The following is a 27,846-nucleotide window of genomic DNA, read 5'->3' as shown; positions in this document are numbered from 1 at the left end:
TCATTGCTGTAAGTCAGGGTTTGGGGTGCAGAACCTGGTCCTCTTCTGGAGTGTTCCCAAGTGTGCTTCTAGTTGACAGTGATTGGTGGCTGGGCACCAGGTATCTCTGCTAAGCTTCCCGGTTCTTTTGTCCCTTTCCTCTTCCTCACATATCCACAGTCCCATGGCCTTTTTCCCTGACACACACCTGACCCAGTAAGTACCCTGTCGGTCCTTGTGTTTGAAGTTATAGGCAGCTCCCTAGTCAGTACCTTTTCCCTGCCACTTAACTGTCCCTTCCTCAGAAAAGTGCATAACACTTGCTTCAAGTGGCCTGCTTATCCCCCAACCTGCTCTCATTTTGTTTAGTTTTCTTCACTAGATGGATTATCCCATTTATTTCTGATTTATTATCTACCCTCCCTCCCTGCATTAAAAGCTAAATTCTTTGAGCTCGGTATGGTGGCTCATGTCTGTAACCCCAGCTACATGGGAGGCTGAGGCAGGAGGATGGCAGCAGGTTCAAGTCCAGCATGGGCAACTCAGTGAGACCTTGTCTCATTATTTAAAAAGAGCTAGGAATATAGCTCAGTGGTAGTGTGCTTGCATAGTGTGTGTGAGGCTATGAGTTCATATATATATATGAAACATTCAGTGAGTGCAGGGAGTATTTCTCTCATTTACTGTTCCACTTCCAGAGTCTGGAAAGCTATGTGGCATGTGTCTAAGGTGCTTAATAAGTACTCAATGAAGTGAAAATGAACTGAAGAGCACTGCCTCATAATCCTATAGATTAGATGTGCCTGTGCTGCAGTGTCTGGTTCCAGAGCTGGATCTGCACTGGTTCCACCTGTCCTGTGCTGCCAGGGCAGGACAGGGAGGTTGGAGGTGGAGGCCTGGAGGTGGCTCTGTGGGAGTTGGTGTGTGTGCCTCTGCCATTGCTTTCACCTCTCTCCCTCTCTTGATCTTTCTGTGACAGTGTGGCAGCTCCACAGAATAGCTTTGTTTTTCTAAAAATTGGACCAAAATTGTTTTTATTTGCAAGTCTCTATGTCTTTCCATTAAATCACACTTAATCTTACATGGATCAAATGGCCTTTATTGAAAAGAACAAATTCCACAAAACCCTCTGACACGCTTATGGCTGGTTCTGGAAACATGAGTTCTTGGTTGCAAAATGACTTAGAAAGAAGTGAAACGGTGCAGGGTGGGGATGAGGGGTTGCTCTTACCCAGATATCCGCCATCTTGGTTTTTTACTAAAGACTACACGTCCAGTGAGGCTCAGGTAACAGGATAGTAGAGGTTTCCTTTTGTGTTCTTCAGCTGTCTTAGCTATTTTCTCATCATTGAGATAGACCTGACACCCACAGTTTAAAGGAGCGTATTATTTTGGCTTAGTTTGTAAAAGGTTCATTCTGTAATCATCTGGTTCCAAGGCAGGGCAGCATGGCAGGGAAGAAACAGTTCATGGCAAGGCAGGTGGGGGGGGGGATATTAAGGGAGGAGGCGGGAGCCACGCCCACAGTGTCTCATCTCCTCCCACTAGGCTTCCCTTCCAGCATCACACCGAGCTATAAACCCTTCAGTGTATTAATCCGGTATCACAGCCTTGTGATCCAGTCATCTCCCCAAAGCCCCACCTATGAATGCAGGAGGCTCTGGGGAGACATCTAGATATGAACCACAACAGCAGTATTCTGGTTGAAAGCCACACGTTTTTTGGTATAAAACAAAGCATGTAGGTTTGTGAGTTGCACCATTTGGGATTGCACTAACACTGCATGCTGATGGTACTGGCCTTGGGTTGTGTTTCATTTGGCTAAGGCTCAGCGTTCTTTCTGTAAAACAGAAAATCAGCCCTTCCTTGACTTTTCCACATATCCATTTTCACTTTTGTTGGGATTGAACCCAGTGCTTTTACACTCAGCTATGTCCCCAACCCATTTTCAAGACAGAATCTCACCAAGTTGCCCTGACTGGACTCAAATTAGTGATCCTTCTGCTGCAGCCTCCCAGGGTGCTGGGATTCCAGGTGTGCACCAGCACACCCAACTGGCTATGAGATTTAAGGGTTACCTTAAATGCCCTGTCCTCCTCCAGGAGCAAGGTCAATTGGCATCTTTTCCTGTGAGGTGCATGGTGCAGTGGGGCTGGGCCTGGGGTGTGAGGACAAGGATGGCCAGCTGGGTGTGTGCATTGGTTCCTCAGTGGGAACTCCCAGCTGGGGTGCAGAGCTGTGGGAAGGATACTGTCACTCAGAGCTTGTGGGAAAGGAAATCAGTTCTTCTGTCTGACTGGAGTCAGGTGGCAGAGCACTTGGATGGGTGAGCTAATACTTGTGGATATGCAGATATGCACCGGCCTTGCAGCTGGGTAGTGAGGGCCAAGGAGTAGTCTTGGGACCTACCACCTCACAGCCAGTGGCTGCCTAACCCCTCAGCTAGCTAATACTCCATCATGTGAAGTCACAAAGAAAGAAACAAGGTGCGGCTGCGCTTTCAGAGAGATGGTGGCCAGGTGAGATGTGGAGGTGTTGGGGCTTTTGGGAGGCTTTCTGCTGTCCAGATACACAGAAAGGGAGGCCAGACCTCTTCAGTTTGTGCAGTAAGGAGTCCTTGAACACCTGGTCCCACAGGTCAAGTGACCTAGCCCTTGGAAACAGCCACTTCTTCATGGAACTGGGGGAGCCATCGTCTTGTAGGTAGGGTTAGTGTGTGGCCCCAGTAAGATCATGAATGTGATGCATCTGATTTGTGGGCAGCAGGTAGACTGTGACTCTCTGAGCAACACAGACATCCTTGCCTCTCTTTCCAGTGAGGAGAATGAGGGCTGGGGAAAGGAATTTGTCCCAGTAAGAGCAGCCCGTCAGAATGCCACAACTTCTATGAGGCACAACCTGAGAAGCCTGCAAGGAGTTGCCTCACCCCTGGGAAGAGTGGGGACTCTCCAAGACCAGAAACATGACTAACAAGTGGGAGGAAGCAGAACTGGCTGCAGCCTCTGCCTTTTGCAGCATCCTTGTATGTGTGTTTCTTTTCGATTGAAATGAAATTTACTACCTTGTCTTCATCCACCTAGTGACAGGCGGTTCTGCGAGGGTCCCTGTGTTTGTCACTGGAGACCTGGGGAGGATGTGTCTTGAGGCTTGGAGTGTGTTTGGTCAAGACCAGGAGACAGGGACCCTGCAGAGCTTACACGCTCCAGGTTTCCTGGACTGGCCTCTGAACTAAAACGGTCACAACTTCTAGACTAAGTGTCCCTGAAACTGATGGGTACCCTGTAACCCTAAGGTCCATTTATAATCCTGGTGCACTGGTCATGCACCACCTTTACCTGGAACAACCCCTGAAAACCACCTTCCGTAGCAGGGGAAATCTGGGCTACCCCTAGCTCCAATGGACTCCTGGTGACTTGGGTGCTGTCTGGACCTGCATTTCTTTTTCTCTGAGGCAGAGAACTGGTGGCACAGAGCACTCCATGGAATACATGCACAGAGGTCTTGGTCCTGCGCCTGGCACAGGCTGGCAAAGAAAAGCAGTGAGACAGAAGGCTGAGCAGGGCAGCCTTCCAGCCATGGTGGCGCTATGTTGGGTGACTGTGTGTGAGCTCCATCTGGGGGAGTGGGGGCTTCCAGGGCTTTGCTTTCTCTCCCTCTCTGTGCAGCCTGTGAGATGAGTGACTGGAGGCATCTTGCAGTGTGGTTTTAGAGGCAGTGGTTTTCTGTGCCTCCAATAGGATTAGCTCCAGCAGTGCCAGGCATGCCCATTCCTGAAATATTAAAACCCCTCTCAGCTCAATGGTGATGGCAACTTGTTAATAATGAGCCCACGGGGCTGCTGAGGCTCTGTCCTCTGCAGAGGCAGCCTCACCTAGACTTCCCTCCTCCCCTCGCGGGGAGCTTTCCTGCCAGCCCAGCCAGAGGGGTAATGAGGCTGCTTGTGCTGCACCCCAAAGTGCCACATTTAGGGCTAGTGCAGCCCTGCCTCCAGCCTCAGGCTGTGTCTACACAGGTTCAGCAGCATCTGTCGGCCTGCTCCTTATCCGTACTATAAGGGTCTGCTTGGAGGGTGGTTTGTCCAACTGCACTGAGGCACTGGTAGAACTGCAGGGTGAGCGGGCCTTTACGGGCCTCTGTCTGGGCTTCTGGCTTCTGCTGGCTGTGTCTGATGTGCTGATTTCTGCCTTTACTCACACAGTGGCACAGTTTGGGTCTGAAATGTGCCCAAAGGCCCGAATGTGGAAACACTGCTAGCAGGGGTGCATTCTCAGTAGGTGAGGCCTGGCAGGAGGGAGTTAGGGCACTGGGGGCTCTTGAGGGCCGTCCAGGGTCTTGGCCCCCCACCTTTCTCTTTTGGCTTCCCAGCAGCTGTGGGAAGCAGCCTTCTCTGCCCTCTGACCTGTCATGGTGCACTGCCTCACCAAAGGCCAGAAAGCAGGGACCAAGCTGCCGTGAACTGACAGCCTGAAAACAGGAGCCAGAATAAATCCTTCTCCTGTAGGTGTTCATGACAGCAGTGGAAGTGTGGTGCACATACCTGGCATGCTGCTGGCTCTCCATCCACATCTTTCTCTGTGTAAGGCTGCTGGTCGTGGAGTTAAAATTTACCCCAATAACTTCAATTTTACTTGCTTGTCTCTATGAAAACCTCATTTCCAATTAAGGTTACATTCCAAGATTCTGGTGATCGTATCATTTATGGGGGACACTGTTCAACCCTCAACACATTGGTGTGTGTATGCCAAACTTGTGTGTCTTGTGCTGTGGTCCTGTGTGGTCTGTGTCACCCAGAAGTCTCTGGATATCCTTAATGGGGCTTTGGCTCTTGACTTAAGGACTGTCTGGTAGTCACAAACTGGTAAGACTCTTGTTTACTGAGGAGGATGCAGAAACTTGGAAAGGGGAGCCCCAACCTGCCACCTCACCCCATGGTCCCCGTGGAACTGTCCATTGGGCATTTCTGTGATCAGAGTATGGGCAAAGAATGGGGGAGGGAAACATTTAAGGCATGGCAGATACTGTCCCATCTTGTTTAATTTTTATGAGGAAGTCCATGTTGGATATTACTAGTCCCATTTTAAGATGAGAAAATTGAGGGAGGCCTGCAGAAGTTTAAAGAGAAAAGTACAGGGAGTGGCAGAACTAAAGTTAGGACCCCTGCTGGCCTGTGCCAATGTTTCCTCTCCTGCCACTCTGCTGGGTTCTGCCTTGAGCAGGTCAGATCTCTAAGGCTTTGCTAAAGCCCAAAGCAGAGCTACTGCTGCACAGCCCCGCCTGAGACCACAGGGACATTGGGAGGCCATGTCAGTAGTTCTGTCCTCCACTGACTTCTAGTCCAGCCAGCGAGAGAAGATTCTGCCCTGTATGGGGTCAGAGGTATAGAAGGCCTGATCTAGGCAGTGTGGGAGAGCTGTGACTGCATGAAGGCACCAGAGATGCCTGGTGGTCACCGGCTCTAGCCCAGGGCCTGCTGGCGAGAGGCACTGTGTCGACAGTGCTGCAGTCCAAGAGGAAGAACAGGCTTGCTCCCTTGGCAGGGAGGCAGCTAGAGGGGCAGCTCTTGAGGGCGGTAAGGAGCAGGGTCAAAAGTGGGGTCAGTGAGAGAAACAGTTGGAAGGGGATGAAATCCCTACCGAGCAGGGGGCACTGAGCCACTTTCCCAGCTACACCCCTATACATGCCACGATCCAAGTGCCACTGTCAGGCTTAGAGGAGCAGATGTGGACTGGACTGCTTGTGAAGAAGCCTTGGGCCTCTGGTTGATGTGTACCAGCCTGCTACCAATTGGTTTCTTCCAGCTATACCCTGGGCAGGCTCAGGCTTTGTTTCCCTGGCCTCCTCCAGAATTGGAGGTTCCCTGACAATGGGCTTCCTGGCTATGGTCTTGCTTAGGGCTCTGCTGCTTAGCTCAGTTCCCGCTATCGTGTGGGCAGTCCTTTCCGTGACACAGGAGCCCTCCTTGTCATGGGATCCAGGATCCCTGAGTCCCAGGGGCTCAGGCACAGGAAACGTTTCAGGATAGAAGTGATGCTGGCATCCCTGTACATTGCACAGGACATGAGTCATGCTTTATGCTCTGTATATGGCTTGAATGAATAAACATGAGTAGGTGATAGAGGTAATTTGGCCTTGTGTTCCAAAGGGACAGGGTAAATTTGTGTGAAAGCTGTGCTTGTCACTGTCTGTAGTTTTTCAAGCAGAAGAGTCAGCCTGGCACCCTGCTGACCCTGTTTGGTCCCTACATGTCACATCAGGGCTGTTTATTAGGGACTTCAGACTGGGAAATGCTGAGGTGGCCCAGTTCTCTAATTTGATGGCTCAACCTCCACCTGGCTCTAAGTGGACACACTGCAGGCTCCCAGCACATGTGGCTGCTGTGTGTTCCTCAGAGTGGACTCTAGGTCACCTGCATTGGGTCCTTGAGAGTGCTTATTAAGACTTTAGTTCCCTGCCCTCCTGCATCTACAAGCTTCATTCTCTGTGAGTAAACCAATCCAGGAACAAAGGGCTACAGTATAGTTGCCTTTTTGTTTGTTTGTTTCAGGAAAGCCCTCTGTACATTAAATCTTGAGCATAGCTACACTTGAGTGGCTGGCCTGGTCACTTAGTTTAGAACTTTCAAAGCAATGTGTAGCAATAGTGCTCAATGGTCATCATCCAGGAGTCACACATAAATCCAGATTACCACTTTGACCACTTATCTGCTTTTACTATACCCTGTGTCCCCAGATTGAAAGCTGGTATGGCTGTTGAGGCCTACAGGGTTGGTGAGACCTCTGTGAGCCACAGGCTTCTTCTCTGGGGATAGCATCTCTCAGCACAGGCCTGGTCCTAGCTACAACTATGATGGGGCACATTCATTAAAGTACAGCATCTGGGTCTTGTCTGAGAACCATTGAATTAAATCTGCAGGTGAAGTTCTCACTGAGTTTCCCCTGGGTGATAACAGGTCAGCACTTTGCTCTTCTCACAACATTTAACCTCTGCAAAGGACAGGAGATGTTTTTAGGAAAATATTCTCCTGCTCCCCCTTCTCGCCAGGGTATAGCTGGAGGATGCACTTCCTCCAGCTCTTCTCAGGCTTCTGTCTTGTGTTAAACAAGCCTTGGGTGAAATTGCTGTCATCTGAGTTCAAATGGTTGTTATTAGTAGTGTTTGGCAGCTTTCCATCACTATAACAGAGTTCCTGTTAATTGGGGGGGGGGTCCTGCTTCGTGGTTTCAGAGGTGTCAGTGGTTTCAGAGGTTGGTCAGGCCCATTGCTTTGGACCTGGGGTGAGGAGCACAATGTGACTGGGAGATGATGGGGAGCAGAGCCATTCACCTTATGGTCAGGAAGCAAAGAATGAGGTCCATAGTCCCCATTCCCCTCACAGACACGCCTCCCATGAGACCCAACACTGCCCAGCATGCCCTGCCTCCCGAGGATTTCTTGCCTTGCCAGAGCACACCAAGCCTTGAACACATTAGGCCTTCAGGAGATGCTTGAGACACCAACTATGGCAAGGGACTTTGCTTCCCACATTCCCAAATCCTAAGTACCTCAAGAAGATTTTGCACAGTTTTGATACTGCAGTTCCTTATCCCACGCTTGAGTGAGTTTGTAAATAATGAATCAGACCAGGGTTAATATTTTATGGTAAGTGATTTAAGATTCCTACCGAGGATCTGTTGGAAGAGATTCCCAAGCAAATGTCTTAATTATTCACAAGATGTATGAAGTTATAAATCATTCACAAGCTGGTAATAAATGTAAGTATTTCGGATGAGATTTCATATACTGTCTGTAATCTGTACTCAAGCCTCAGTGTTAGAAGGTCCCCGAGAGGACCAGTCTTGCCTGGATAATCACATCTCGTCTTGGTGCAGTGGTTCTGAGCTCTGGGAGGTTTTGTTTTCCTCGCCTGTGCCAGAGGACATTTGGCGAAGTCTAGACACCTTTGGGTAATCACAAGGGAAAGGTGACATACAATAGGTGAGGTACAAGAATCCTGTTAGACATTCTGTAATTATTGAACCCCGCTAGAATGTCAATCACCTGAGGCTAGAAGCCCTCTCTTGGTCTCTTACCCATGCTGTTGTCATTAAATCTACCTTGAAAACATCTCCCCACTCAGAGATATTTACTAGGCTTGAACCCTGTACGCTGTCTCAGGCTGAGTATCAGGGATGGGGAGGAAAAACCTTTCGTTTCAGGGGAGGTGGACAGGGGCCTGGCAGTGCCACAGAGCTGCTGAAGCACAGAGCAGGCTGCACCCAGTCTGGGGGTCAGGAGGCTCCTGAAAAGGGGGTGTCGCAGGGTCTGGGAGCAGAAGTGAGAGACCAGTGGGGCTGCAGGCAGCTGAGTCAGGGAGCCAGGCTGTGCGGGCGAGCAGAACAGGCAATGCCTTGGTGTTCATGTCCAGGTGCTCCTGCAGGTCTACATCTCTGGGTATTTTTAAATTAATCAGTTATGAATTAATTGAATAATGATTAGGATACAAGGGATTGGATTCAAGGGTTCAACGCTGAACTGCATCCTGAGCCCTTTTTATTTTTGAGGTGGGGATAGGCTGAGTTGCCCAGGCTGAGTTAGAATTATGATCCTTTTGCCCCCGCCTCCCAGAGTTCTGAGTATGCCACTGTGCTCGGTTTTTGGTTTTGTTTGAGGCAGGGTCTTGCTGTTTAATTGAATCTGGACTTGAACTTGCTGTGTAGTTGAGAATGGCCTTGAACTTGTGATCCTCCTGCCTACGCCTCCAGCCAGATTCCTGGGATTCCCAGGGCACACACCACACCCGTGACTCCTTGGTGTTTTGCAGCATTTAAAGGGTTTGTGTTTGTCATTAATGCCATGGTACCAGCTGGGCGCTGTGATGAGCAGGCAGGGACACCCTGCACTTGATGTTCTGTGACTCACCTGGCAGATATGTCTTCCCCCTGTGCAGGCTGCCCTGCACTTCCCAGGTCTGTGCCCCACACTGAGAGGAGTGTGTCAGGACAGGGGCTCACCAGGCACCCCTCCTCTGAGCTCCCCTAGTGTTGGGCCTGTCTTCCACCAAGAGATAGATGTGAGAATCGTGTCCCCCACGAGGTGGCTTCTCTAAACACTAAACACAGAATTTCCCTTCCACCCAGTGCTCCCTTCAGGCAGGTGGTCAGCACACGGGTTCATCTTGGCCCTGGCTTGGATGGGTTAAGAGGCCCTGGACAGGTGGCTGCGTCATGAGGGAGCTGGGTCCTTGTGGATGTTGTCTCTGGGCACAGGAGTTGTCTCTGGGCACACTGTGAGGAGGGGCACCCAGCAGGGGGAGCTGGGCTGAGATGTCCCTTGGAAGCCTGTGTCTGTCCTTGGGCTGTTGCTCCTTCTGCATCTGTGACACAATCAGTCCTGCCATACCCTGCAGCTGTGACACTTTTGCCTCATCACAGGCCAAGAGCACAAGAGCCAGCAGACCATAGCCAGAAACCTCTGAGACTGAATCTTGCCGACTGATCACAGTGGCAGAGCGCTAACATGTACCCCCAATGACAGAAAGCAGGGGCCCTAAAAGCTATGCATGCATGTGCCAGAGCATTCACAGCAGCAAAGGAGGAGGCAACTCAAGTGGCAGTGGATGAACAGATGAAGAGAATATGCTGTAAACACAGAGTGGAATATCACTGAGCCCTGAAAAGCAAGGAAATTCTGTCTCATGCTATCACACAGGCACAGTGTGCTCAGTGATGCAAGGACAGGGACTACATACAGTTCCTTTTCGTGAGGTTCCAGGAGTGGTCAGTTCACAGACAGAAAGCAGAGTGGTAGGCAGGTGAGGAGAGGAGAGGAGGAGGAACTGTGAGCTCCCTTTCGAGATGCAAAGGGTTGTGCAGATGGACAGAGAGACAGCTGCCCAGCAGTATGGATGGATGTAGTGCTGCTGACCCGGACACTCAAAATGGTGAGGGTGGGGTACTTTAAGCTATGTGTGTTTTACCATAACTTAAAAAAGGAAGGCAGTCCCCTTTGGGAAAAGAGAAGGCAGAAGCCAAGGCACGGTGTCTCCGGTGGTCCCGGGTTGAAAAGGGAACATGCAGAAGGGAGTGTGGGCACCACACCTTCGGCTGCAGGGTGTCTGCAGAGTCCTGCAGACCACAGGGGCGATGTGCACATGGAGAAGGGTGAGAGCTCCACACAAAGCTCTCTGCAGGCCAGGAGCTAGAGGCCTCTGGAAGATGGGGTGCTGGGGTGCAGCACTGTTGCACTCACACCAGGGAGAAGTTCTGGGGTTCCCAGAGCAGTGGCCTCCAGGGAGGGGTGGGGGCAGTAGAGCAGTGATGGTGACGAGGAGGCTGTGGGAACAAGGTGCACCATGCTCCTGTCTGTACACAAGGGTCCTGATCCAGGAGGGTGATGAGCCTGCCAGGGGAGGTGCTGCATGGGTTGGTGGGGGCGGCTTGTGAGTGCTCCAGGGGAGCATGCGGTCTGTGACCTCACTGACACCTCCGTGTTCCCCTGCTCTTCCTGGTGGCCAGTGCTGTCACCTGTAGAGGGAAGGAGTGGGAGGGGACACTAGGAGGAGGGTGGAAGCTGTTGAGTCCTTTGAGATGGGCGTCTGCTTTGGCAGCCTGGCCATAGGCAGAGCTGGAGCAGTGGCAGAGCGGGCGTGTCACGCCCATGGATCCCCACCCGACCCCACCCCACATCCAGCCCTGGCCACGCCAGCCCAGAACTCAGGGGGTTTGTTGAAGGTCTTGTGTGGAATGGGTCCTGTAGTAACAAGGACAGGAGGCCTCTCGGCCTGGCCACGCAGACCCGGACTTGATGGGTGCTGTCAGCTCACGATGCTGACTTACAGGCTGTGGATGGATGGCGTGGAGTTTGGAGCTGAAAGTGCGGGGTTTGTCAGTCTGGCTCACGCAGTGGCTCCTTCGTCACAGGCAGTGTTGTTCCTCTGAAGAGTGAGATCTGCGGCTCTGGGCCAAGGTTTTCACACTGCGTGTCTGGGAACCAAATCTGTGAACGCCCACGAGCACAGCATGCGCTTGCTGGTGAGGTTTTTTTTTTTTTTTTCTTTCATCACAGCTCAAAATTTGCCTTCTTCATTGTAACTCATAGCTTGGGCTTTGGCCCCAGACCACACTGGATGAATCAGGCAGTTGAGCCTCACGGCCCGAGCTTGTAGAGGCCAGCAGGGTCTTGAAGCACAGACTGGTGTCTTTGGGGCCATGTGATGGCATCTATAGGAAGTGGGGTGATGGTCTGGGTCCCCAAGGCTGACAAGGCTCCTAAGCAGCCCCAAGTCAGGGACGGCTGTTAGTCCCAGCTGGGCCCCTTCCTCCCTCTCCCACTGTGGGGCGGGTCACCCTTCACGCCTTCTCCTCCCTCCTGTGCAGAGCAGGGGGCAGCTGTCACCCGTCACAGGGTGCATGGAAAATGTCCTCAAGCACACTCAGGTTTGGTGTGAGTCCCTGGGAAGAGCAGAGACAGGTGGGACCTGCTTTACTTCCCGCTCCCTGTTTGCCCCCAGTGCCACTACTGCAGGTCCCAGGAGTGGTGACTGTGGTTGCTTCACCTTCCCTGCGACTCCCCGTGCATTCCTGTGCATGTCCCTCTGCGGGCCTTCATTTTCTTCAGATTGTTCACTTATTTCCTTTATGGTGTACTCACTGGCAGAAGCGGCTGTGATTTGCTGCTGTTTTCCATGAAGCTTGAGTTGGTTACCAGATGGTAAATTTTGTCCACTATGGGGGGCAGCTCCACAGGTCAGGAGGAGGAGGGAGGGGCAGTGCCCAGGGGCAGGCTGAATGGATTTGGAGCCCCTGGGGGCCAGAGGCTGGGGGTGGCAAGGGGCAGTGGCTGTGCCCCCTGGGGCTGGCTTGCTGGCATTTGTGAGAGTGGTTATCTGAGGTTCTATGTGGAGGACCTGGAGTGTTTCAGTTGTGAACCTTAGGATAGGGTTTTAGTGCATCATCCACTTGGCTCGTGCAGCCCTCTGAAGAAGTGGTACCCTGGAGCTTAGAAAGAGCAGCTGCACAGAGCAGCCTCCTCCAGGCACCCCAGTTATGCAAAGCAGGCAGACCCGAGCCAAGCCTGGCACTTGTCAGCCATGCGCTTTCAGCCCAGACTGAAGAAGGTTTGCTCTTTCTGGTGCAGGAGCCGCTGTCTGGCCTCCATCGAGTGCCTCTTATAATTCACGTGACATTTACACAGCCCCTTCCGGCCTGGAATTTCTATACCTCGGTGGCCAGGGAGAGGCCAGGATAGTTATCCCCCAGCCCAGGTTTCTGCCAGCCACAGGCCAAGATTCTAGGAGCATTACCCAAAGCAGATAATGTTAGCCTTCATGATCTAGTGAGATGGATTAAAATCAAGTTACCAGGCAGTGTGAATTGTATTATTTCACTTTGATCAGAAAATATTTACACACTCAAAATGCCTGGTGGGACAAGCCCAAGTTACAGTTTTCAAAATTTACAGTTTTCCTTTCAAAAGAAAGGAAAAATCACTATCTCATCTTTAACTGGTGAGATAGTGATTTTCCCTTTCTTTTTTCTATTTATATATAATTTCTATTGGATCTCTGATGTAAATAAATTGCCTTAAACATTTTAAACCAAGTGAAACTCATAGTTTCACAAGTTCAATGACTTATTTTTTGTGGTTTTCTCTTTCTGCTCTGTCATCAGAGCTTGTTTAGTTTCTCTCTTTTTTTTTTTTTTTTGTCTACTTTCCCTATCACTATAGGTCCTAGTTTTAAGGAATTTTTGCTTAAAAACAAACATGTTCCTAGCCTTTTGGCTTTCCAGAAACTGTAAAATGCATACATCATGTATGTCTAGAGGTGTGCGTTTAGTTATTGCAGGCTCTCGTGCAGTGCTGTCTCCATTCTGCTCAGTGTTGTTCCTACCCTGTTACTTCTCCTCCAGTCTAGCTGAGGAGGTGAAACCACAGTTACCTGCTGAGCCCAGGCTGGGAGCAGAGCTCGGCCCACCCCACCCGCTTCCTTGGTTCTGGCGCAGGAGGTGCCAGCCATGCCCGCCTGACCTCTCTCTGTCTCGTGCTGTCCTCGCTGCAGCCTTACCCTGCTCCTGTATGTGGTTTGCTAGACACGGATTTTATAGGTGAGGAGGCAAAGCTGAGAAAGGTGAGTAACTCCTCCCAGGCCAGCCGGCAAGCAGGGAGAGAGCTGAGACCTCCACTCTGTCCCTCCTGTTCAGCTCTGCTACTCCCCAAGCAGAAAACAAGGCACTGGGATCAGGCCCCTGGGGACAGGAGAAAGGAGGAGGGGGCCACAGACGCTTCATCACCTTCTCTTACAGTTTTGTTCATGTCACTCAGACTCAGCACATGTCACTGATGTCATTCTCAGAGTTAATGTGAGCAAGGAGGGGTCTGCAGGCAGACAGAAGCCCTGAAGCCTTAGGGCCTGAGAGTGGCTAGGACCCAGCCCGGCTGGAGGCTCCTGGGGCTGCCAGTGGTGTTGAAAGTGTTTTCTAGGGAGCTGTTATAACAAAGTGCAATGTGTCTCTCCTTAAGGCTCATGGAGAAAAGCGAGATGCAGCTGGGCAGTTCCTTTGCCTCCCCCCTTCCCAGCCCTCAGCCCCCAGGTCACTGTGCTGTGCACCATCTTCAGGGCCTGAGGGTGCCTTGAGGCTGCTTGTGGAGACAGCAAAGCCTGATGGACATGGGTCTTGGTGCGCAGGAAGACAGAGGCACAGAGGAAGGACTGATGTTTGAATTACGGTGAAGAGGGGATCCCAAGCCCGAGCTGCTGCCTGGAGTACAGTTCTCATGAACAGTGACTGTGTGGTGTGTTCCACCCAAAAGTGAACCTCAGCACTGGGACCAGAGAGCTCTGGCACCTGTCACTCACTCTGGGCATTGCCAGTGTACAAGAGCAGCTGTGCTCTGCAGTGTTCCCGAACACCTTTAACCCAGGAACCTTTCTTTCATCATGGAGCACATTGTAGAACCAGTTTTCCTAGAACACACTTCTGGAAATGCTGCTCTCCAGGACTGTGGCAGCGATGGGACACTGTGCCCAGCAGCTGCTCCCTCACTTGAAGGAAAGCTTGACCCAGTGCCTGCACTGTCCTTGGCATGCATGAATCCTACCCGGGGGTTGGAACCGGTCTGCTTCTCCTCCAAGAAAGGAGTGTCTGGGCTGCTTCTCACTTGAAGGCCCTGGTTCCTGCTGATTTTCCTGCTGAGCTGTGGGTTCAGGAACCTCACTATCTTTATGCTCCCCCATACCAGTGCTTCTTGAGGGAAGGCATTGCTGAGCTTGCTACAGTGGCACAGGGTTTCTGAAAGCAGCGGTGTCCTGTCCACAAACTCTAGAGAGCTCAGCTTGCTTTGTGTGGCTGTCTGCTGGCAGCCTGGTACCTACAGTTGGGAATCAGTGTGTTCACGTTGGTGGTGGGCTGGGCTATCGGGAGAGGGGCTGCAGGGCCTGCTCACCCTGCCAGTGTCAGCCCCGTCCCAGCCACTTAAGGGGTCTTCCTCCTGGGGAATGTTCACACAGCAGTGCTTCTGGCCAGCAGTCCTGTGAGCCAGCTTATTCTGTTACCACCACTCTTCAGATAAGAGAGGCTAAGACAGTTACTCAGGTGCAGGCGGCTGTGAGCTCTCCCTGTAGCCCCCGGGCTCAGTCAGAGCCTGACAGACTCCCACACACATTGGTAGGGGCTCCTTGCTTTGTCCTGGCTGCATTTCCAAGAAAAGTGTCAGGTTTGGCTCTGACAGATCCTGGACTCCCCACCTTCTTGGGCAGGGCTGTTCTGCCTTCTTTTGAGACTGGGGTACTCTTGCTTATAATTCCAGTTGCAGAGCCAGTTGAAGCCAGGACAAAATTGCCCAGCTTGAAAGCAGCACCCAGGCTGGTCAGGACTGCCCAATGTGGCCATAAATCTTGAGCTATTTTTGAACACACCACACAGTCGCTTCACATGAGAACTACACTCCAAGGCAGCAGCTCAGGATTCTAATGATCAGCCTTCTCTGGGCTTTGGAGATGCAGCAGAATTTTAAGGCATCCATGTGGACTTAAGATGCCTCCTCCTACCCTATGCCGTTTTCCCTCCCTCCTTTAGAATCATAAATGTTTGAGGAATCTGCCTTCTCCTTCGCAGATGGCAGGCTCAGGAGGCGCTTGCCCCTGCCCTTGGCACTGCCAGGGCCTTGACCATGTCCACCCCTCCCTGCCTGCTTTGTGTGATCTGCTGCGTGGTAATGGAAGCCAACAGAGCACTGGCAGTTTTGTGGACTCTGGCTGACCCACATGTGACTCCTTGGAGCTGATGGAGCCGGCATCCTCGGTCTTACTGTCCCGAGTTGCAGCTGCCCCCGGCCCTGCATGGACTTCTGACACTCCCGTCCTGTGGAGGGGAGGGCAGGTGGCTGCAACCTTGTGCATGAGCCATAGCTCAAATACTTTCATCCCTGTAGCACTAGCAAGGAAGAAATAATCAATCAATCGGTCAGTAAGTATTTATTGAGCATGTAGTCTGTAATTGTCAAAAGAGAAGCCATTAGTGGAGTACGGATTTAAGAAACCCGACTCCTGGCGGCAGGTCCAGCCCATGGAAGACTGCAGAGGTGCATCTGGGCCCCACTCTCCCCTCCAGAATCCTCCACAGAACCTTCTCTGCCCACTGCACCCCAGTTTCTGTCCTCTGAGGGCCCCAGAGATCCATGTGGACTTTGAAGCCTGGCCCGCTTGGGACGAAGAGCCCTCAAGACCCAAATCCATCCTGGTCCCTCTGACCTGCTGCTCCAGGGCATGGATGTGCCGCAGTGGCAGAGCCAGCCCTGGATGTGTTGAGGCCACAGAGCCCCGTCCTTCCCACCTCTCCCTTCCATGGTGCCCACTGTCCCCTCCTCCAGGAGGCCTTCCTCGCCCTGTTCCAGAAGCTTCGTCTGCATTGCTGAGGTCTTGGAACATCACATCAGGGTTAGATACTTGTATGAATATGTCAGTTAAGGTGATGGCATGTGTCTGCCAGACAGCCCCAGCTGCCTGAGAGAATGGTCATACATGAGCCCTGGCGGTTCAGAGCCCCTAGGCAGCGAGGCCTGAGCTACAACCCCCGAGATGAATTCGTTAATTCACCCTGTAACCTATGGGACAGCCTTCGGTGTTGTCAGTTTTATGAGCTTTTTTCCCCAGATAAAGGCACTAAGATAAACCTGTCTTATTTTTCTTCATTTGCACACCAGAGAAACAATGCTATATTTACACGTGCATCCAATTTATTTCACTTAAGAGTATGGTCTTAAGATGTATCCATTTACCTAGAAATGTTTTTTTGGCTTATCTTTCTTTATGGCAGAGTATGAATCCATTGTATTTAAAAAAAAAATCTGACTGGATGTGGTGACACATGTCTGTAATTCCAGCATTCAGGAGGTTGAGACAGGAGTATTGCTCTAAGTTTGAGGTCAGCTTGGGCAACATAGTTAGTTCAAGGCCAGGTTGGACTACATAGTGAGATCCTGTCTCAGAAAAAACCAAATAACCACCCCCCCAAAGCCCCCACATCTTCATCTATTTTTTCGTCAACATTGAGTCTGTTTCCAAGATTTGGCTACTACAAACTTTGCCACTGTGAACATGAGTGTGCATTTATTGCTGTGGTAAGATGCTTTTAATTCTTTTGGGAAGGTATCAAGAAGGGGAATAGCTTGGTCTAATGGAACCACTAGTTGTAGTTTTTTGAGGAATCTCCACCCTGATTTTCACAGTGGTTGTGCCAGTCTACAGTTCTACCAACAGTGGAAAAGAGTTAATTTTTCCTTATTCTCCCACCAGCATTTGTTGTTGGTTGATTGCTTGATGATAGCAATTCTTTCTGGAGTGAGATGGAATCTCTGTGTTGTTTTGAGTTGCATCTCTCAAATGGCCAATGATGTTGAACATTTTTCATATATTTATTGGTCTTTAAATTTCGGGGGTCTGATATATTTGAGTTCTTTACATATTACAGATATTAGTCTTTTGTCTGAGGTACTGCTAGCAAAAGTTTTTTCCCCTCCCTGTGGGTTGTCTCTTCACTCTGTTGGTAATTTCTTTTGCTGTATGAAAGCTTTTTAATAAGATGAGATCCCAGTTGCTGATTCTTTGTGATAGTTCCTGTGCAGTCAAGGTTTTGTTCATAAAGTCTTTGCCTACAGTTGTGTTTTCAAGAGTTCTTTTTATTCTCTCTTCCAGAAGGTTTTCTGTTCTAAAATTTAGATCTGGAGGTTCAAAGTATTTTAGGTAAAGGGCTTCCTTGGGGGTCATCAGTGGAAGGGAAAAGTGAGAGAATCAAGAGGTATTTGTGAAACACTGGGGCACAGTACAAACCTGTCACTGTTGTTATCTGAAAACCCTCTGGGGTAGTACTGTCATGCCCACTTTCCAAATGAAAAACTGAGTCTCAGGGGTTGTCAGGACACAGGGCTGTTAAATGAAGATCTAGCACTGAATCCCAGGTTCTTCTGCTCATGACAACACTGTTTCTGTCATGCATGCAGACTTTCCTCTCTGATTTAAGCCACTGTTAGCAGAAGCTGTGAATGGCTCCAATTGGTGTCATGGTAGATGAAGGATACCTGTGTTTCAAGGCCCAGAGACAAGGCTCATAACTTGGAATTATTAACCTAGAACTTGGGGCCCTGGAGATGCCATGAATAGCTCAGGAAGTTCCCTTGAAAGTGGAGGCCAGAAATGTGCTTATGTGCATGTTCCCCACAGAGAGAGAGAAGTCATAACTCCTCACTTCTCAAAGATGTCTGTGAGTTCAAAAAACTTGGTGGGAGGGTTCACTTCAGAAGGTCAGAAAATAGATTCCCAAGGGAATCTGTGTCTGTGAACTTGTGATGGGGTGTTTTGTCTGGCTGACTTCAGAAGCCTGAGTGCTGAGGAGTGGAGAGGACTGAGAGGCTCTCTGACCCCCGTGGACACTGTACATTCAGAAGGCCTCGACTCTAAGTCCATTTGGACTTCAGTCCCGGGCCTGTCTTATGCTAGGTGATGAGTCGGATGTGACAGAAGTGGATGGTACAGGAGCTGCACGCTGTGAGATCGTTCACTTGGCAAGAGCAGGTTCTGCATGAAGTTCTGCCCTCTTGGGTTAGCACATTCTGGCATCCTGGCTGATGCCAGGGAGAGGAGGAGGGCAATCTGAGCTCCAGAGCACAGGAGGGGCGCACTCCTCAGAGCTAGGTAGTCCACGAGTGCGCTGTTGTGTTCACTCTGCCGGGAGTAGAGAGGCCGCGTGGGCAGGCAAAGGCCTTCTCCTGCCGGCCTTCCCTCTGCATGCCTTCATTTCCAACACAGCTGAAAAAAAAACACCCCTTGCTGTTCACTCCCTTGGTTCCCCTGTACACAAAATGACTTCTTTAATTGAATCAGCCTGTGGAAAATACTCTTTAAACGTGACCTTGTGATCTGAATGTCATCAAAGGAAAAGGGCTCGCTTCTGGGCCGCGGCTGGCGATGTGCTTGTTCTAGCAGGGAAACTCACCGGGCTCACCTGGCTCACTTCCTCACCTTTCTTCCTTACTGTCCAGTAGGAAAGGGAACGTAGACAATCTAGAGATGACCTGGATTCTAGGGGCGTCATATCTTTGTGACTTTAATTATGTGGTATTTTTGCGTCCTATCTCAATGCATATCTTCTGTTTATTCAGTTGTCTTTCATCTATCTGTCTGTCTGTCTATCTGTTAAGGTTTATATCTAGCACCAAGCCTTGTGTGCTCATAAGCGATTGCATCACAGGGGTGCTGAAGCTGTAGGTGGCATCAGGCAGTGGGTGAGTGGGGCTTGCTGTGGCCTGTCTCCCTCCCTGGCTCCCTGGTCCTTCCTGGCCACTGAGAGGTGAGCTCTCCTCCCTCCATGCCCTTGTGCCTTGGAGCTAACCAGCCATGGGCTGAAACTTTTGAAACCTGAGCCACACTAAGCCTGTCCTCCTTTATTTAGGTTATTGTGAGTGTCAGCTGCATGTGTGACACTGCAGTTGGGAGGCAGAGTCGAGTAAGACATCGTCTTCTTCCTTCCTTGTCTCAGTACGACTGGGAGGATTCTGTAGGCCGATGTATGTGAAGCCACATTAGAAAACCAGAAGGTACTGCTTAAATAGGGTGTGTGCTCTTGCAGTGTGTTTTCCCTGGGCCTCCAGACAATCAGGGGCATGATAGGTGGTTCTTGGAATCATTTGGTCTCGTGGCTGACTCAGTGGAATTGGGGCTGAAACTGTGCTTCAAGGTTATCTGAAGATTCCCATCACAATCTAGTTTGCAGCCAGATCAGGTGATTACATAAGCTAAGCTCTCACTCCTCCTGCCGCCCTTCCTGTTTCGTGTGAGCTTTTCACGTGAGAAAGATGTTCTGTGTCTCCTGAGAATGTCGGAGCCCCAGTGCCAGCTGGGGACAGCTGTCCTCCTCAGGGAGATGTGGTTTTGCCACTTAACTAATTGGCAGGATTGGTGGCCATAATAGCCAAGTGTTTAATCCAAGAGTAATCAGTGGATAAATACTGTGTTGGCTTGATGAGAAGAAAGCATTTCTGTGTTTTGGGGAAGTGGTTGTATTATATGTAGAACCTTTGTTAATCGGAGGACCCTGACTGGATTTCACTGCCCATTATCTGTGGGCATGTGTTGCCTGGCAGTGCAGGTATGGAGTGAGGGGATGGCACTTGGGAAAGACAAGTAATGACTCAGTTTAGTCTCATCTTTAGAAGATAAAAGTTAAAATAAATTTGATCAATAAAAGCTAGAGATAAATCAATAATAAGGTTTTAAGTTGAAACATTACCCAGAGGAAGAAAAACATTAAGCTCCCAGACCCCAGAAGGAAGAAAAGTCTGGGCCTCACTGATCTTGTCAAAGGTCTAGAATTTGCTCTTTTCCCCTCACTATTTTGCCTTTGCAATGCAGATATTTCCAAAGTTTATTTGAGCAATGCACTAAAAAGGCACTGTAAGAAAAGGTGCCAGAATATTTTGAGGGTGAATTATTTTTCAGCAAATCTTGACTCTCTTTGGCATGCCACTCTCAAGAGGAAAGCCAGGAAAGAAGTGTTTTTGTTCTCTTATAAATTGACAATAGTCGTGTTCCTGAAAAGTAGAGCGTAAAGTGAATTTTTGAAAGCCGAATATCATTCTGGACTGTGCAGGGGGAAATCCCATAGTGGTAAAAACACAGATGCCCTTCAGTGAGTGAGTACTCTCCTGTTCTCTATTGTTTTGTGTTTTAAAAATGTTTGTAAGTCTGGATTTTTGGGTGCTGCACCTACTTAAAGTAGGGACTGCCTGTGGACCAAGGGATGGGAAGAAAGGATGATAGGCCCCTGCCAAAGTGAGATTTGCTCTCTTTTGCCTGTCTTGGAGCCTGGTGAAGCTTTTGAGAGAGAGACAGACAGACACACACACACACACACACACACACACACACACACACACAAACACACAGAGCAGCTGAGTAAGCTGATGGCTGTGCTGTGCTGTTAATATTGTCTGAGGTTTTATTGATCTCTCTTTGTGAACTCTGTGGCTCTGTATTGGTCACAAACACTAAAATCGAGAAGGAAGGTGTGCCAGCTCTGGTCCTGGGATGAATTTGGAATGAGAGGACCCAGGTAGGATTGCTACGAGGAAGAGCCTATTTCCAGACATCACTGAGCTCTCGGCCACTCTCCTCCTGAGGGCCTTTGCTGTTAGCAGCAAGTCAGTCCCCCACAGGAAGCTTGGACTTTGGAGTGAGGCCCAGCTGACCTGCGTCACTGAGCCACCTCAGGCGTGCTGTTTTACTAATGTTCACCAAGCACCTGCTGTCGCCTGGGTTAGAAGGATAAACTAGCTAAGTCAACAAGGTACCAGTTTGGAGAACATTTTTTTCCCTTGGTTAGAGAGGTAATTTTTCATTCAAAATTTTTATTTTGAAAAATGTCAAATAGATACACAAAGAATTTTCACTGACCTCCAATTCAGCCACTCAGGAGTTTCAGCAGTCATGAAGCCTGTGGGCAGTGTGTGGCTAGCAGACCGCACAACTCCATACGCTGCGGTGAGCTGCCTGGCCTTTCCTGGCCTGAAGAACGGAAGGTCTGGACTGGACATTCCACGCAGAGGGCTGAGGAAGCACTTCTCTGAGTGTGCCTACTCAGGGTTGGGGAGGCCTGTGGCCTGATGGGGACCTCAGGATGGACGGAGCTCCGAACCAGTCCCTGCTGGACTGCACAGGGCTGGCTGCACGGTTTTCAGCAAATGGTGGAGGGCATCGGCTCAGGTGCCAAATGGTTGATGAGAAAGGGAACAAGAGAGAAATGGTGAGTGATGCAATGATCCATTGGCTGAGGAGATCTTTGGGCCACATGTGGTCCTGCTGGGCGAAGGGATGGTATGCTGGACTTTACTATGTTAAAATGCTGCAGGGCTGCTCATGGGTACTGGGCACTTCATTCCCCTGATGCGTCAGCCTCTGCAGGGTCATGGTTACCAGCAGGATCCTGCCTTAGAGTCTCTTTTCAGGAGATAGGACAGAAACCCTCATAAATTATAACAGCAGATTATTTAGGTGACAGCCTGAAACTGAAGAAGAGCTGCCATGGGGGAAATTGACTAATGGGCCACTGTTTGTGCAGATATTAAGTGTGCATTAGTTCCGAGATCAGATGCTACAGGCAAAGCCCTCCCTGGAGAGGGCTCCCAGAGTCCTGCGAAGGGCGTCACCATGCAGGGCCCTTGGATGTGTGTCAGTGAAACATGGTGGAAGTTCCAGTGCTCCCAGTCCAGTGATTTCCACATCATCTTTAGTTTTGATTTGGTTTGGTTGGCTTGAGTTCCTGGTGCCCTGTCTGGTGCTGGAGTGTAGAAACTCCATCAGTAAAGTACAGTGGCTTTAAGTCAGGCTTTCTTGGGTCAGGTCACTTAGAGTGAGTGCTGGCCTCACTTTTGGGATGGCTGGCTGTGTCTCAGGGCCCTGCTGCCTGGGCCTGAGGGGAATGGGCTTCTGCAGTCTAGCTCTGGGCAGTCTTCTCCCCCTGGCACTCACTGGATGCAGCTGTACAGTGGGAATCTTGGCAACAGGTTTCTGCAGAGTAGCAATCGATACTTGAGGATTCCCTGAGTGAGGTGACCTTAGGGGGCAGAATATTCAGCAGTCTAGCCTTGGAGCTGCCTGCAGGTCAGTGTACCCTAGTCCTATTTTCAAAAATGATGAGATTTTTTTCTTTACTTCAAGGGGTCCATGTATCCCCCGAGTCCCAATATCCCAAGTGATTTGATGAGAAACTAGCTGTCCAGCGAGGGCACAAACAAGATGTCCCAAAGCAGCCAGCAGGCTGGTGCTGGTAGAGAAGAGCTCAGTCTCTGTCCTGCGCCTGGTCTTCTCAGGTCTGTCCCACACTTCCCTCACCAGGTATCTGCGTGAGAGCCAGGCCTTCTAGGGTGGCTCCTTACCCTGAAGGCGGGGACTCAGATGGTTGAGTGATCCAGTAGAAGAAACACCAGGTGTTCTAGAAGGTGTGTATGGTAGCTACTGGTTTCAGAATAATGCATATGATATAGTTCTACAGTTTAAAGAAAATGTTAAATTGGCTAGGTAATTGCTATAAGCAGATGTACATCAATCCATGTGCAGAAGGATATGTAGCAAACTGACTGTAGTGAATTTGGGCAGAGTAGGAGGAGGCAGGATGGTCAGGAAGCATGGCAGTCTTCTCCACAGGGTTTTGGCTTTGCCCCAGAAGAGAAGTTCACACGGCAGAGTAGGGGCGTGGAGCTGAGCCCCCAGGTCTCTGTGAGGGAAGACAAGTCCTTCTCAGCCAGCTGTCCGGGGAATGAAAGTGACGAGGCGTGGGCCCTGAGACTCCACCTGCGGAAGACAGTGTCGGCACTTTCTTTGGGCAGACGCGGGTGCTCCCCTGTCCTCTTCCCTGTCCCACGGGAAGACAGTATCCCCAGTCTCTGTTGTGGTTAGTAATTGTGTGACTCATATTAGCTGATAGCGTGGCCATAAGTCCCCTGTATCTGTCCTCATGTTTACTGCTGCGGAGAAACAGTGTAGACACCAATGTCACTCCTACATGTCCCCCTGGAGGCAGCTACCTGGGAAGCTCACATGAGACTGGGATATGAGCAGGAAGCAGATTCCTGGTGTCTTCCACTCTGACACCATCGATCCTCAGGGGGTTAATTACTCCACGATACTTTCTCTTGTTCTGGATTTGATTCTCTTCTGCATTCCACAACTCATTTTCCTCCGTGGAAGTTGGGAAAGTGTCATGGCTTTGCTGGCTGGCACGACACTGGGTCATGTGTGAAGCCTGTTGAGAGACGGGCTGCTGTGGGTACAGTGCAGGTGTCCAGGTGGTGGCTCTGAGCTCTCTTGCCTCCCTTGGGATCTGTGTGGAACAGACTGGCTTCATGGGTCAGGTGGGACTCTGAGCAGGAGACCTGGCCTCAGGTGGGTGGGGGAGGGCTAGGATGCCAGCCCTTGGGCAGCCCCCAGCCTCAGAGAGGAGCCTGAAGTGATGGCCCCTCTTCTAGTTACAGCAGAATGCAAGATCAGTTCACTGCAGGCTGATAAGAGACTTAGTGTATTTTAGGGATTGGCCATTGCCCAGGCCAGTGCAAAAATTTGTACTGTAAGCAGTAATTAAGAAGTGCTTTGCCCTTGGCTGCTGCTCCTGGGATGAATGCCAGCCCCTATGAGCTCTTTGGGGGCAGCTCAGACAGGGACAGGTGATGGGCACCTGCGCATGCCCCACAGCCGGCCTGGGGCTTGGCAGACCTCTTCTAGTTCCAGGCCCGGCTTGTCTGGTGTGCTCTCTGGGGCTGGGGACTTCTGGAAACTGCCCTCTAGGCCACAGAGGGGAGTCTCTCCACGTGGCCAGCACCACAGGCCAATGTGGTCCAGTGCAAGCATCTCTGGGGCTGGAGGCATGTCACAGCTGTGCTTGACCTCAATCTTGTCCTCTGTAAAATGGCTCATACATGGAGTCTTGTCTATCTGCCTTTGATCAGTGTTGTTCAGACACCCTTGGGAGCTTCTAGTATGGTCACCATTATGGGCTATTATGTAGTACAAGGATCCTGCAGTGCAGTCTGCAATGAATGGTACACTCTGAGGCCTTCCATTCTGCGGAGAAAAGGGTAGAAATAGATATGGAGAGAACGGGGAGGGAGAAAGCAGGACTTCTGCACATCTGTGTGTAATAATACGCATCAGTGTGTACTTTTCTTCCATGGAAGCTCACCATCAGTTTGGTGTGTTTGAGAAAGTAGTGGGAGGGGAAGAAGAAAAACAGATGGAGAGGAACAGAAAGATATATTTCCTTTTGCCTTTACTCATGGTCAGATATTTGGTTGGAGGCATAATTTATGTATATCTATGCAAATAGGCTGGCTCCTGGAGTTAATCATTTCTCCTGTCCCCACTCACAGAGTGGGAGAAACTGCAGCCGGCAGGGAGTGACTCACTCGCACAATCCCAGCTCCCTGAAGCCCAGGCTGTCCTCCTGCGGGCACGCCGTGCCACTGTCCTGTGGCCTTCTTGAGAGTTGCTGTTCCTGTGAGACAGAGAGCCCAGCTAGGAGGCCACTGTGGGTGAGAACCGACAGAAGAACCTAGGCAGAACGCACCAGGTGTGTCAGAAATGTACACCTTGGACAAGCTTTGTGCCCAGCTGCTTGTGAGGAGGGGTATGCCCTTGGCCACCCAGCTGAGTAACGATGCCTTGTCCCCCACTTGCAGTGCTGGGGGCTGTAGTTCTGGCTCTGGCCTGAGGATCAGCAGCAGGTCTGGGAAGCTCCCCCGAGGGGCAGTGATTCCAGGCTTCTGTGCTTTGCCCACTTTTCTGCTGTCAGCCCTTGTGCCTCATCCTTACTTCCTTGGACCAAGAAGATACATCTTAGGTGACTGAAAGCAGAGCTGGTCGGTTCATTAAGATCAAAAGCACTTACGTTTATAAGTTATTGCAGTTTACAAAGCTTCTTAACCCCTGCTCCCGATGCAGTGTTTCTTGGAAGTAGGACAGCACTAGAGCTTGGACACTAGGCTCCCAGACACCCCCAGACACAGGTGGTGAGGAGGCCCACAGCCTCCTGCCCACCGCCCCACACCCTGGCAGTCCCTCCCCAGCAGTGTACATGACACTAGTGCACTGTGCCTGGTAGGCAGGGAGGTGTGACAGGCTTGTCTGTCTGGACCAGACAAGTGTGGGCCCGCCGTGCCCCTCTACTCACACATTCGACCTGGATGTGCCTGCTCATCCACAGCTCTGACCTAGTGGCCATATCTGGTGGTCCTTGGTGGACCAGGACAAACCCATGGTTTGCCTGTGAATATCCTCGAATAGTAACATGTCTGCCAGGTCAAGGGGTTGGGCGAGGTGGGGCAGAGCTGTTCTCCAAGACCCCTACTTCAGAAGTCCAAATATTGCATTTACCCCATAAACATGTCCAGTTATAACATGTCAGTGAAAAGGGGATCAGGGACAGTCCCCAGCCTCCTTGGCTTCCTCCAGGACCAATGTGCAGTTCCCTGCTATGAGATTCATAGAAACCATTCCTGACCTACCTCTCTGAGATTTCCAGCCTGCACAGCATCTTGGGTTAACAGGCCTCATATGTTTATAAGCTGCTGTAAATTTGTTCAGAAATATCTTTCCAACTTCAAGAAGAAGCTGCTTGCTCAAATATTCTGGGGTGTACATATTAGTGTCTGCTTGTCCCTGTCATGGAGATGTCCTAGATCCCGTCATAAGAGTTCCGTGGGCCTCCCCAGGGTTTGCCTCGAGCACCAGACTGAGCCTTTCAGCTGCCCTGGCCACAGCACACGGACTGCACTCAGTCACGCACTGAATTTGGCCAGAATCACTTCTTGTGCAGTCTCGCTCAGTTCTTTTCTCCAGATAGCAGAAGCATAGGGCTTAGGGAAAGCAACAGTTCCCTGTCTGTACCAATCAGTGCCCAGCCTAGTCCCAAACAAAGCCACTTTGACATCTGTGCAGCCTTCAGATGACTACCTCCACAACTAAAAGCCATACAGGCACTCACCTGAACTGCCTAGCAGTCACTTGAGGACATACTCTCATTTTGTTTGCAGGCATAAACACAGGCTCTAAAAGGAAGAAGGTTGCCTGAGCTCAGAAATGGCAAAGCCCAGCTTGACTGCCAGCCTTGGCTGGAGGCTGCACTGTGGGCTGCTGGTTCCATCGAATGATGACCTCCATGCTGAGGAGTCTTCCCTGGCCTCTCACGTTCCCATTCAGCACTAGAACCCCAGCCACACCATCCTCAGGAGAATGGGCTGGACTGGCTGGTGAATCCCCAGCCATGGCATTTGCTGCTTCTCTACTCGGCCTGCACCTTATTGTGCCAGCTCTAACCCTGCTAGGACTGTGCTCCTGCTTGCCCTTCAGGGAGGAGAGAGCGGAGGGATTAGGGTCATCTGCACCTCTGGGTGTGTGGCAAGAAGATCACCTTCTTTTTCTGCAGCTTTGGTGAGGTGTAGCTGCACACATTCCACACAAGTCATTTGAGGAGGTAGGCACAGGCTACCTCTCTGATGCTGTCACCACAATTATGCTCTAAACACATCCAGAAGTTTTTTTGTGCCCTTTGTTCTTGTTTTCTTTGGGAGGGAAGGACTCCTAGCCCGAGGTCCACTTGATGTTTGTGTGCACAGCCTCACATGTTCACTGTGGCCATCGTGTGGTGCAGCAGGCCTCTGAAGCTAGTGCCCCTGCCACCTGGCCCCGTAGTCCCTGTGCCCCACTCTCCTCAGACCCAGAAGCCACCATTCTAGTGGCTCCCTGGGAGCAAGAAAGACCTGGTGAGAAGGCAGTGTCTGCATGCCAGGGAGACAGCCCTTACAAGCCTCTCAGCTTCCGACTCCCAGGGCCCCAAGTCTGTGCTATATTAATTAGTTCAAACTAAGACCAGTTGAACTGTGAACAAGGAGAGCTGTAAAATTCATAAAGCTACTGAGTGTGTATTGTATAACAAATTTTATTTAGAATGGGGTTTGAACTTATAGAATCATGGTGAAGATAGTGCAGAGTTCCTATGAGCCCTGCACCCTGCTTGTTGTCTTGGTAACCTCTTAGCTCAGATTGGTACGTTGCACTTGGCATAATTAGTGAGCTGCCAGTGCCACCAGTCTAGTGGCTGGAAGCCTATACAGATTCTGAGTCTTTTCCTCACATTCTTGTACTGTTCCAAGGTCCCACCGAAGATGTCACAGCACAAGGAGCTGTCATGTTCCCTCTTGACTGTGACATCTCTTGACTGTGACATTGTCTCTGGTTTGCCTTGCTTTTGAAGACTTGGATGGTTCTGAGGAGGGCTGGTTGCCGTGGCTCTTCTGGAGTGCGATTTGGCTGGTTTGGGTGTTTTCAGTCCAGCCTGGGTTTTCCAAGCCTTGTTTTGGGTAGGTACCCCAGTAAAAGAGGACTTGGGACAAGGCACATCATTTTCTTGGAGGATACAGCCAGCAAAGGGACTCTCACCCCTTTGGCCTGCACAGCCTAGCAGAAGCAGGTCCCCTAGATGCAGGACACCAGGTGCATCTGCTTGGTACCAGTTGCTGCATGGTTGCTGGGGGCCCAGGGACCTGCTTCCTTTACCTGCCTCCAAGCACTGGCCCCAGCGCAGTGCAGGGAGGGAGCTCACTGCCACGCCAGCTCCATGCCAGTCACTAGGCCTCACAGCCTGTTTGTCAGCCTATAGGCTTTGGAGTCCAACTCCTGGCCACTTCATCTACCAGCTCTAGGCTCTTGGTCATTTGCCAACTGATCCGTGCCTCACTTGTACCATCTGTGAAATGAGGATAATGTATTGTCTTTCACCATGTGAGGCTGTAGTAAGTGCTCAGCAAGTGGTGGTGATTCAGGTTACACCTATAAGTGCTGTGTTCTTG

At 50.6% G+C, this 27,846-nt stretch overlaps 1 protein-coding gene across 3 annotated transcripts in view; it reads left to right on the top strand.

The window, feature by feature from the left end:
• The window catches only part of Ank1 (ankyrin 1), a 175,156-nt gene that overhangs the window by 15,766 nt on the left and 131,544 nt on the right, over window positions 1-27,846 (top strand). Inside the window, exon 1 of one of the 3 annotated variants that reach the window (XM_013146821.3) lies at window positions 18,988-19,047. The exons of the other annotated variants lie outside the window; for them this stretch is intronic. The gene's annotated coding sequence lies outside the window, so the exon portion shown is untranslated. Of the gene's footprint in view, window positions 1-18,987; window positions 19,048-27,846 lie in introns of those variants that run through there. 3 annotated transcript variants of the gene reach the window in all.

Source organism: Cavia porcellus, unplaced genomic scaffold (genome assembly GCF_034190915.1).
Source record: "Cavia porcellus strain 051 isolate PalLab524CR breed Dunkin Hartley unplaced genomic scaffold, mCavPor4.1 scaffold_29, whole genome shotgun sequence".
Lineage (NCBI taxonomy): Eukaryota > Metazoa > Chordata > Mammalia > Rodentia > Caviidae > Cavia > Cavia porcellus.
Note: the sequence above shows the minus strand (reverse complement) of the source record. Positions and strands in the feature narration are given on the sequence as shown.